This window comes from Podarcis bocagei (genome assembly GCF_964188305.1).
Source record: "Podarcis bocagei genome assembly, chromosome: 1".
NCBI classification, from domain to species: Eukaryota; Metazoa; Chordata; class Lepidosauria; order Squamata; family Lacertidae; genus Podarcis; species Podarcis bocagei.
The window spans coordinates 67,428,728-67,437,338 of NC_138125.1; the positions used below are offsets into that span (position 1 = coordinate 67,428,728).

An 8,611-nucleotide genomic window follows, 5' to 3' on the forward strand; every position below is an offset into this window, starting at 1 on the left:
TCTTACCTCAGCGGCGGCTTTGCCCTGAAGTCCCCAAAGCTCAGCTAATTGAGAGGGGGGAGCCGCGCGAGGCGGCAGCGGCAGCAGAGGAGGAGGAGTCAGTGGCAGCAGCAGCAGCAGCAGCGCGGGCGCTCCCTTCACACTTCGCTCGGCGCCTCAGCCGCCTTCGCGCGCCTCAGAAGCACTCGCAGCCCCGGGCGCAGGCAGGAGCGGACAGGGCAGACGCCTCTCGCTGCGGCTCTCCCGCCACTGCGCGGGCGGAGGGGCGGAACACCGAGCCCTCCCGCATCCCGCGGAGCCCTGAATTCAGCCACCCGACCTCAACACACCCGGGTTTCTTTCCCGGGCAAGCTGAAGGCTGCTGAGGCGAAATGGTCGGAGGCTGGCTTGGCTCCATAAGCGGCTTAGTTTGCGAAGGGAACTTTGACAAGGCTCAGGGAGAGAAAAGGCGCTTGGAAGCGGAAGATGCCCAATCCAGCCCCCGGCCTTTCCAAGGAAATGCCCCTTCCTGGATGAAACCCTGGGAGACAAGGCGGACCACGCTGAGGAGCCAGGCTATCCCCACGTGCCCACATAACACCTGTTCTCAATACTCGTCCCTCAGTGCTAAAAAAATAACCGATCTTGTAGTATGGCAGTCCTTACACTTTGGAACTCCCTGCCCCTTGACATCCGTCAGGAACTTTCGGAGAGCTGCTTATAATATTTAGGCCAGCCTGACCGGACATGGAGAAGTTATGTGTGTTTAGCTTATTGCTGAATTTAGTTTTTGAATGTTTTGATTCCGGCTTTATACAGTCAAGCGATGCACAAAATTTGTTAAATAAATAAGACGGACCAGGAGTTTTAAAGCACGCCCCGCCCGCAATAATCCTAAACAGGAGGTCCTGGGAATTGTAGCTCTGCGTGAATTGTAGCTCTACAGTTCCCAGGTTTCTTTGGAGGTCCTTTAAATGCACGCTGTGTAGCAGCCTATGTCTTCGGAGTATGTCCGTCCATCATCTAGAAGCACACAAGGATTTAAGAAGTTCTTAAAGACATCCGATTGGGGTCGCAGATTCCCCTAATGCGCCCAGTGTTACGTGGCACAAATATATTCCATCCTCTTCTTCTTCATTTCATATTCATTAGGTTGGCCGGCTGCCATCCGAGAGTGCTTCTTCCTGAATTTCACTGGAGGCCGAATCCTGCTTTAGGCCTCCCCTGCCATGTGCTTTTATGGAAGCCGGTCTAGCTAACGATGGCCTTAAGGCGCTGGTGAAGCTTATCTTGCAGCTCTACCTCTGAGCTGCGAAACACGAAGCCTCCGATTCGAATCACACCTCAGCCAGGAGGTCTCCCTCCCTCAGCATACGTGGGTGTCCATCACCTTCCGAGCCAGTTAGACGAATTACAAGCCGTTTCTAAGAACGATCAAGGGCACGGAACACTATATAAATGCTATATAAATGCTAGTAGATGCAGAGATGTCAAAAAGGTGACATCCGCCGAAAAGAGGGAAAGGGGGACTCTGGCGATGTTCTAACAGGAAAAGTAGAACGAAAGGGACAGCGACTTTTAAAGTAAATCACCGCTTCCTTCGCACTCCGTGGTTGTGTTAATATGCATCCAAACAGTAAAACAATGAGGGCGCATTCTCACTTCAATAGGGTTTAAAGCAGTTGTTGTCATTGGTGGTCTGTCCCGGGAGACAATGGAGTGCGCCTCCGGGGATGAAGTCAAACCGCTGGAGAATCACAGCGCTTGCTGTGGCTGCAGAGACCAGTAACTCATAATTGCAGCCTCCCGTGTTGCTTTTGTCTCGTACCAAACAGCGGAGCTGAACAAAGGGGAATGGGGGCACCATTTATGCCATTATTTCTTCCCAGACCTTATTATTGAACTGCCCTACAGAATACCTTCCCTACTAAATCCGGCTCTTCTTCCGCCTCTAAGGGTATGCACGAATAAGGCTGCCGCCCCAAGCACGCCTTACTCGGAAGCAAGTCCTTTGAAACCAGTGGGACTGACTTCTGAGTACAAATAATGAGCCTGCTTAAGAGAGCCGCATTTGAGGAAGGTTTCTTCTTCTAATCTCCTGAACTGAAGAGGAGCTTGAAATTCATAGCATCAGCTGAGGCGGATCTGCCCTCTGTTGCTGGATCCCTGCGGTTACTTGAAGAAAAGTCATTTTTCACAAGTCCCCCCCCCCAGTTCATTTTGCCCCTTCTGATTTTATTTTTATATCTGGTGTCGTCACTGGTCGTCTGTATTGACCTATCAAGGATCTCCCCGCTCTCTTGCTTCCACAATCGACTCGACACACTTTTGCCACTTGAGCCGAAGGGCTGGTGACCCTCCCGCTTTCCACATAAGTCATATGTGCCTGAACCAGCAGGTGGATCTCACCGCCACACTAACAATACGACGGCGCAGCAAGTTCGCTTATGGGGAAGCAGGGCAGGCTGCCTCTACCCTCTCATTGATGCTCCAGGCATTCTAGCACTTGCTGCCTGAAGCACTGCCTCCCTCTGCCTAATGATAGGGACCCGGTTCACTACGGAGACCCTCATTTGAATCCAGGCCTTCTCACACCATGCCTTCCTCAGTCCACTACGCCGTGCAGCAGGCTCCTTTCTGAAATACAGGACTCATACCCTCGATCGAATTCGAATGAGGAAAAGGAGGATGTTATGGACATAGTATATATTATTTACGGAGAGTTGTTGTGTTCCGGCAGTAGAAACCACAGAAGAGTCTTAGGGGCACCACAAAGACTTGACCCTTTTTTTCATTGTGGCATAAGCTGTTGTTGATTAGAGTCAGCTACGTTAGATCATGTAGTAACTGTATGTTATTGCTTCTGCGACACTTTTCAGTGTACAGAGTGCTTGACATGCACCTTATTCCTCAATGCAGCAAAAAGGATTTTCGTGGAGTTTTTAAGGTCGGTCCAAAACCAACCCTCCGGATAGAGTGGACTTCTAAAGGCATCCCTTTAGTGGACTCTTTTCGACTAAATAAACAGCCCCTTTGGTTCTCCTTCATTGTCCCTTCACTGCAAGGGGGTGGAGGAAGGCTGTAAGATGGCAGACACTTCGTCCTAAGAACATTTTGTCCCCCATTAGAGGGTCTGATCCGGAGCGATTCTGAAAAGGAGCTGCAATAAAAGAAACTGTGATTAGAGGGTGTTAGAGGGTGCTTGGCCCAGTAGCGGTCGCTCAACCTACTTCACAGGGTTTGTTGTAAGAGAAACGGCGAGTGATTTACTAAAAGCAAATATAATAAACAATACAGTTTAGTGGAAAGTGGAGTTCTGTGTGTCATCTACTTTATCTATTTAAATGCACGCCAACCAGCAAACAGCTTAAGAGAAGGACCGCATTTGATTTCAAAAAAATGAAAATATTGTGTTCATGGAGTATGATAAAACTCATCTCCAAATCTCCACGTAGTTAATATTCAGATTTTATTTAGCACCCAAGCATTTGTCTACACTTCAACTAACCTATATAACCTATAGAAGTGGTGACTCTCTCTCCAAGCAACTAATTCCCGCAGAGACGGCTGGCGGGGGGAGGACGGGGCAAGCAACCCCCCCAAAAAAAATCTTACCTCCCACTTGCCCTCCCATATCTGAACTCCTGTCATTCATATATGCTGCTATTTTTCTTTGTCGCCCACTTAGAAACACACTTTGCCCCTTCTGTGCCCACCCTGGTATTTCCCCCCCCCCTGGTCCCTCCACTGAACTCCCGATCCTTTAAGGCGGCTGCGGGGGGTGTTACTTAGCAGCCACTTACTTGTTTTAGTGGAACTTTATTACGAGTGAAAATAGGAGCAGACGCTGACGCTAATAACATCGACTCGGAAGTAAACCGCACTGAGACCAGTTGCGCTTTCGCCGGGAGAATCTCAGCCTCAAGATGGCAGCCTGAGCCGTTTTTGACATCTGGCTCTGATGACAGCTCCTAACAGATGAAATTTAATGCAACAAACTTACCGGTGTATATTACAGGAGAGGAAGCAAAACGCTGCAAATCACTCTTCTGGTGTCACGTGCAGTTTTTCAGCAGGTATTAAACAACCTAGTTAACATAACCCTCTCTAGGGGACAGGGTTACTTGGTACATGAAAAGGGCAACATCTAGAATTTCAGACTCAGCTTATGAGACTTTCTTAACATTCAAAACTAGTGCAGCAATCTATACCTTTTTAAAGGATCTTGTAAAGTTTGGATATGCATAGTTACTTGCACACACACACACACACACACGCAGTTTGTTTTGTTTGCTGATTTCTTTATTCATTGGACTATATAGTGCCCGGAAAGTACAGTATTGCCAAATATCTTCATTTTAAAAATAGCACCCATATATTTCTCAGTTAAAAGCAAGTGCCGAATCAAACCAAGTCAGCAAAATTATTTTGTTTCCTGATCGTGTCTCTGTGTGCGTGTTTTTAACTTCAGTATGGGATATGGTTTGTAAAGGACCTTTACTTCTCCTTTACAGAGAGAGAGTGTGTGTTTTGGACACATAATTCCAGAATTCAACTTTGAATGACTTTGGTAAGTTTATACCTTTTCCGTCAGAGTGAACTCAGTTGCAGAGTGACAAATCACCTTTGCCTTCGGAGAGTGGTAAATGGTACGGAGTTCAAAAACGCCCAATCCTCCTTCTGCTCCTGCACAAGCGGTAACAGGTAGGTGCCTATTTAACCGCTAGCCATCGCTTTCTGGGTTTCCCCTTGTTTCTGCCATTTCATTCCGATCTGCCGTAATATAGCACTTAAAACTGCAGTGGTTTAAATTGCAATGCTTGAGAAGTCCGATCCGTTCTGATAATTGGAAAGTTCCTTTTAAACACGGACACTGTCTTCTTTTCCTTGCCAAACTGCTCCGTCTCAAAGAAATCCAGGTAGCATTTTTCTCAGCACGGAATGAAAGATACTGAGTCAGAGCTTATCTTTTTTGAGTACAGGCGGAGAGGCATCGCTGTTTTTAAACCACTTAATGGTTGTTGTTGTTTTTTAAATCTCCCCACCCTAAACTATTGCGAAATCTTTAGCAATTCCCATTTGCTCTTCCCTCTAAACTGGCAAAGGCTCTTTTTAAGTACCGTAGAACGAACCGAGATAATATAATCTGTCAACGACCCGTATCCCAGGTTCGCCATCGGCACTAATGAACGACCCCTGCGGCCCTAGATGGACCAGAGCTCTTTGCGAGGGCCATTGTTGTCTTAACCCTGTGTTAGCTTTTTTTTTTTTTTTGGTCCGGATTATAAATTGGTCGACCTTTTCTAGGTTAGCTTTTGTCTATTTACATAGTACAGTTCAGAGTTGTTATTGGCTTTCAAAGAAGAATAACCCGCCCTCAGACCTCTGGAAGGAGTGGGGAAGAATGAACCACACAGCCACTGGTGTTTAATCTGATTTCCGTCTAACTGAACGAAATACATTCAGATCAGTGTGGTTTGGCTGGAGCTCAGCGTGGGTCACGCTGACCGATAAATCCCCCCAAAAACATGAAGTGGCAGGGTCAAATTTCCGCCCCCTCCCGGCTAAGTTCTCCTTAAATTTTCCACTACCCCTTTGAAATGGATGGAACTGGCTTCCAATGGCACTTGTTGCTTAAGTCGAGGAGAGGCTCAGAATTTCAGGAATTGAGACCATAACAGGGCTGGATGAAAGCCCATTGGCTGGTCAGGTTCCCCAGTGGATCCCGTGTAAGATAGTCCCATCTCATGTTTTGCTTCTAGCTCCTCATTCGCAGCATTTAAAAATAACCCCAATAACAGATACACCGGGTTGATTGGATTTCTCCTTTGAACTTGAAGGCCAAGAGAAAGATATGACAAGTGCTCGGTTCTCTAAACAACAATAGCAACAATAAATGGCCAGTGACGCGCCCCCTCTCATTTTATGGAAACCGGCAAATTCCAAAATATTTGGGAGGGACAGCCGTAGAAACAAAGTCTACCGACGCCTCCGGTGGGGGAAAAAGATTTCTAGATCTTGGGAATCTTTACTTCGCTATTGCTCTGGCATTCAGTCACACGACTCGTTTAACCAGTGGTTTAACCCCACCACTTTGGGGGAGAGCGGACAGACACGCGGGCTGTCGCAGGAGCAGCATTCCAAACCCACGTCCGTGGAAAGCGCCCAAGGAAAGTGGGAACGAATGTGTTGTTCCGGCACTCTCACTTTCCCGCTTGCACACACAGCCTCCTCCGCCACTCAGCTTCGGAAGCGATTTGATCTCGTTTAGGATGGGCGGAGGATGCATGATGCAGGATTCAGACTGCAATCTTCCTTCGTCATGTCTATTCGGGAGCAAAGCCCACTGAAACCAAGCGGGGCTTACTCCCTGGTAAAGGAGATTCGAAGGAATGCTGCCTGAATCGTCAAAATAAATGCGGTCAGGGACCGCAGCCTTCAAAGAAGTGGGGGTGGAGAGAGAGAGAGAGAGAGAGAGAGAGAGAGAGAGAGAGAGAGAGAGAGAGAGAGAGATCCAAGCGCTTTTCTGTGCCTTTTCCTCGCTGGTGAGTCTCAAACAGAGAAGCAGAGGGGAAATATCTTTCTTCTCACTCACTCAAGGGTTTGATTATTTAAAGTGCCAACCCCGGGAAAAACAAAGCTGTGAACCATCTCCAGGCAGGAGCCGCGGAGGGTGAAGGGAGCAGTGAGAGCTGCGAGGAGACAGAGAATCAATCACCGGCCGCCAGTCCCCCATTCCCAGCAGCGAATCTGTCACCCAGCGCGCCAGGACGCAGGAGCTGCAGCTCAGAAAGCGCCGTCCCGGGCGGCAGCGCTGTGCAGAGCAGCCTTCTTGTTCTCCCAAACTGGGCGCATGGATAGACCACCTTTCCTGCAAGCAGCTCAAGGCGGTATACACTGTTTCCCCCCTCTCCCCTTTTTTATCTTCACAACAGCCTTGCGGAGTAGGTTAGGCTGAGAGGGCAGTCACTGGGGCAGGCAGAGGTTTCTGGGAGAGCAGCACAGAGTTCTTCTGAACTGGGGCCGGGTGCGTGTGTGCCTGAACCATTTTGCATTGTGAAACGGCTGAAGTTCCGCTGTTCCCAATACCCGGAGCTCAAACGTGTCCCTTTCCCAGTCAAGGGTTCGAGAAGGAAGCTTCAATAGCCGAATGGAGAAGAGAGGGGCTGTTCTGGCTTCTGGCCCCTTCCACGCCAGTCCTTCTCCCCACCCCGGAAAAAAAATCTGAAAGAGACCTGCTGGGATCGTCCATTGGACCTTAGGGCCAAGAAAGTGTGCAAAGTGTGCAAAGTGTGCAGGCTTTCCGGTTTCACAGAAGCCATCGTCGCGCGCGGCAGCCTAGGGGGCGGCAACCCTACAAACACAAGAAGCTGGGAAAGTTAACGTAATTTGTGTAACTGGAGATGATTGCGACTATTTTGAGTTCTTCAGCTGCGGGGGGGGGGGGGCACGAGAGACGCGACAATAAGTCTTGGTCGCCTGCAACGGATGTGAAGATGTACACAAACCTCTTCCCAGGAAGTCCAGGCGTTAGATCTTTCTCTCTCTCTCTTCCTCCATCTCTCCCTTGCTAGGTCACACCTCCCGCACAAACAAGCGCCTTAAGCGAAACCCCCCCCCCCAATTGCTGTGAACGTCGGCGGAGCCCCGGCCATGAAATCCATTCCGCCTCCGCTAGAGCTATAGGATGCGTTCTCCACCCCCACCCCCTTTTCCCCATACCAAACCGGCCTAAATCTGTCAGCTTCCGCTCTTTCCAGGTGGGGAATTCCTGGCACCTCTGAAAAAAATACACGTTTAAAAGGAGATGTTTCCACCCAGCTTGTGAAAAGTGTGGAGGGGCGCGCGGGGAGGAACCCTGTGCTTAAAGCAGGACTGGCGCAGAAGAAGTTGCTTTGGTGGAACAAGCATTCCAGAAAAATGCACATACAAACACCGAAACGCCCATCGCGCTCTACTGGAGAAGGGAAATGGGCACATTTGTCTCTGTTTTGCACTCTGATTTCCGGGCTCATCGGAGCTTTTTTGGGGGTGGGGGTCGTAAGCAACATAAACCAGCGCTATGGGAGCGATGCGCAGCCATTGAAAAGTTCAGCTCAAGAAGTGGGGTGGGGTGGGGGTGACAAGGAGCGATTTCGCCGGCACAGGAAACCAAACTGCGTAAAAAACCATAATAATACGAGTCACCGCTCGCGCTGATCGGCGTGTAGACATATATTATTCGGAGATCAAAAGAGGCGCGCTGCAAAAGGGAGAGGGATTCCCTCTGCCCTCAGACTCCTTCCTTTCAACTTCGGCGTGTTGTCCTCCCCATCTTTGAAGGGGAGCTGTGAGCAGAGAGGGAGGGCGAGAGAGAAACGAGCCGGGTCTCTGTTAGCTCATCCTCGCCAGGGAATTCTCGGCGCTTCGAGCCCGTCTCTTCCCGCTTCCTCTGTAACCTCACCAGCAACGCGCAACTGTAAAAACAGACAAGAGACGAGCTATCTGTCAAGATTCATGGACTCCTTCGAGCGAAGGAACTTAGGCAAGTAATAAATAGCGCCGCTGACCTCCCTTTGGCCTCAGCCAGTGCCGAAGTATGCATTATGAGATCCCAGGGCAGGCCTGCCATTGGGCTGCAGCGCCTTGGCAA

The 8,611-nt window shown here is 49.4% G+C and overlaps 1 long non-coding RNA gene across 1 annotated transcript; it reads right to left on the minus strand.

Moving 5' to 3' along the window:
• Window positions 1–2,670: 2,670 nt before the first annotated feature.
• Window positions 2,671–3,918, minus strand: LOC308584542. The gene is made up of 2 exons (XR_014006904.1): window positions 3,783–3,918; window positions 2,671–3,139 (listed from the first exon to the last, which is right to left on the minus strand). It is a non-coding gene; the product is annotated as an uncharacterized lncRNA (long non-coding RNA).
• Between the last annotated feature and the right edge of the window lie 4,693 nt (window positions 3,919–8,611).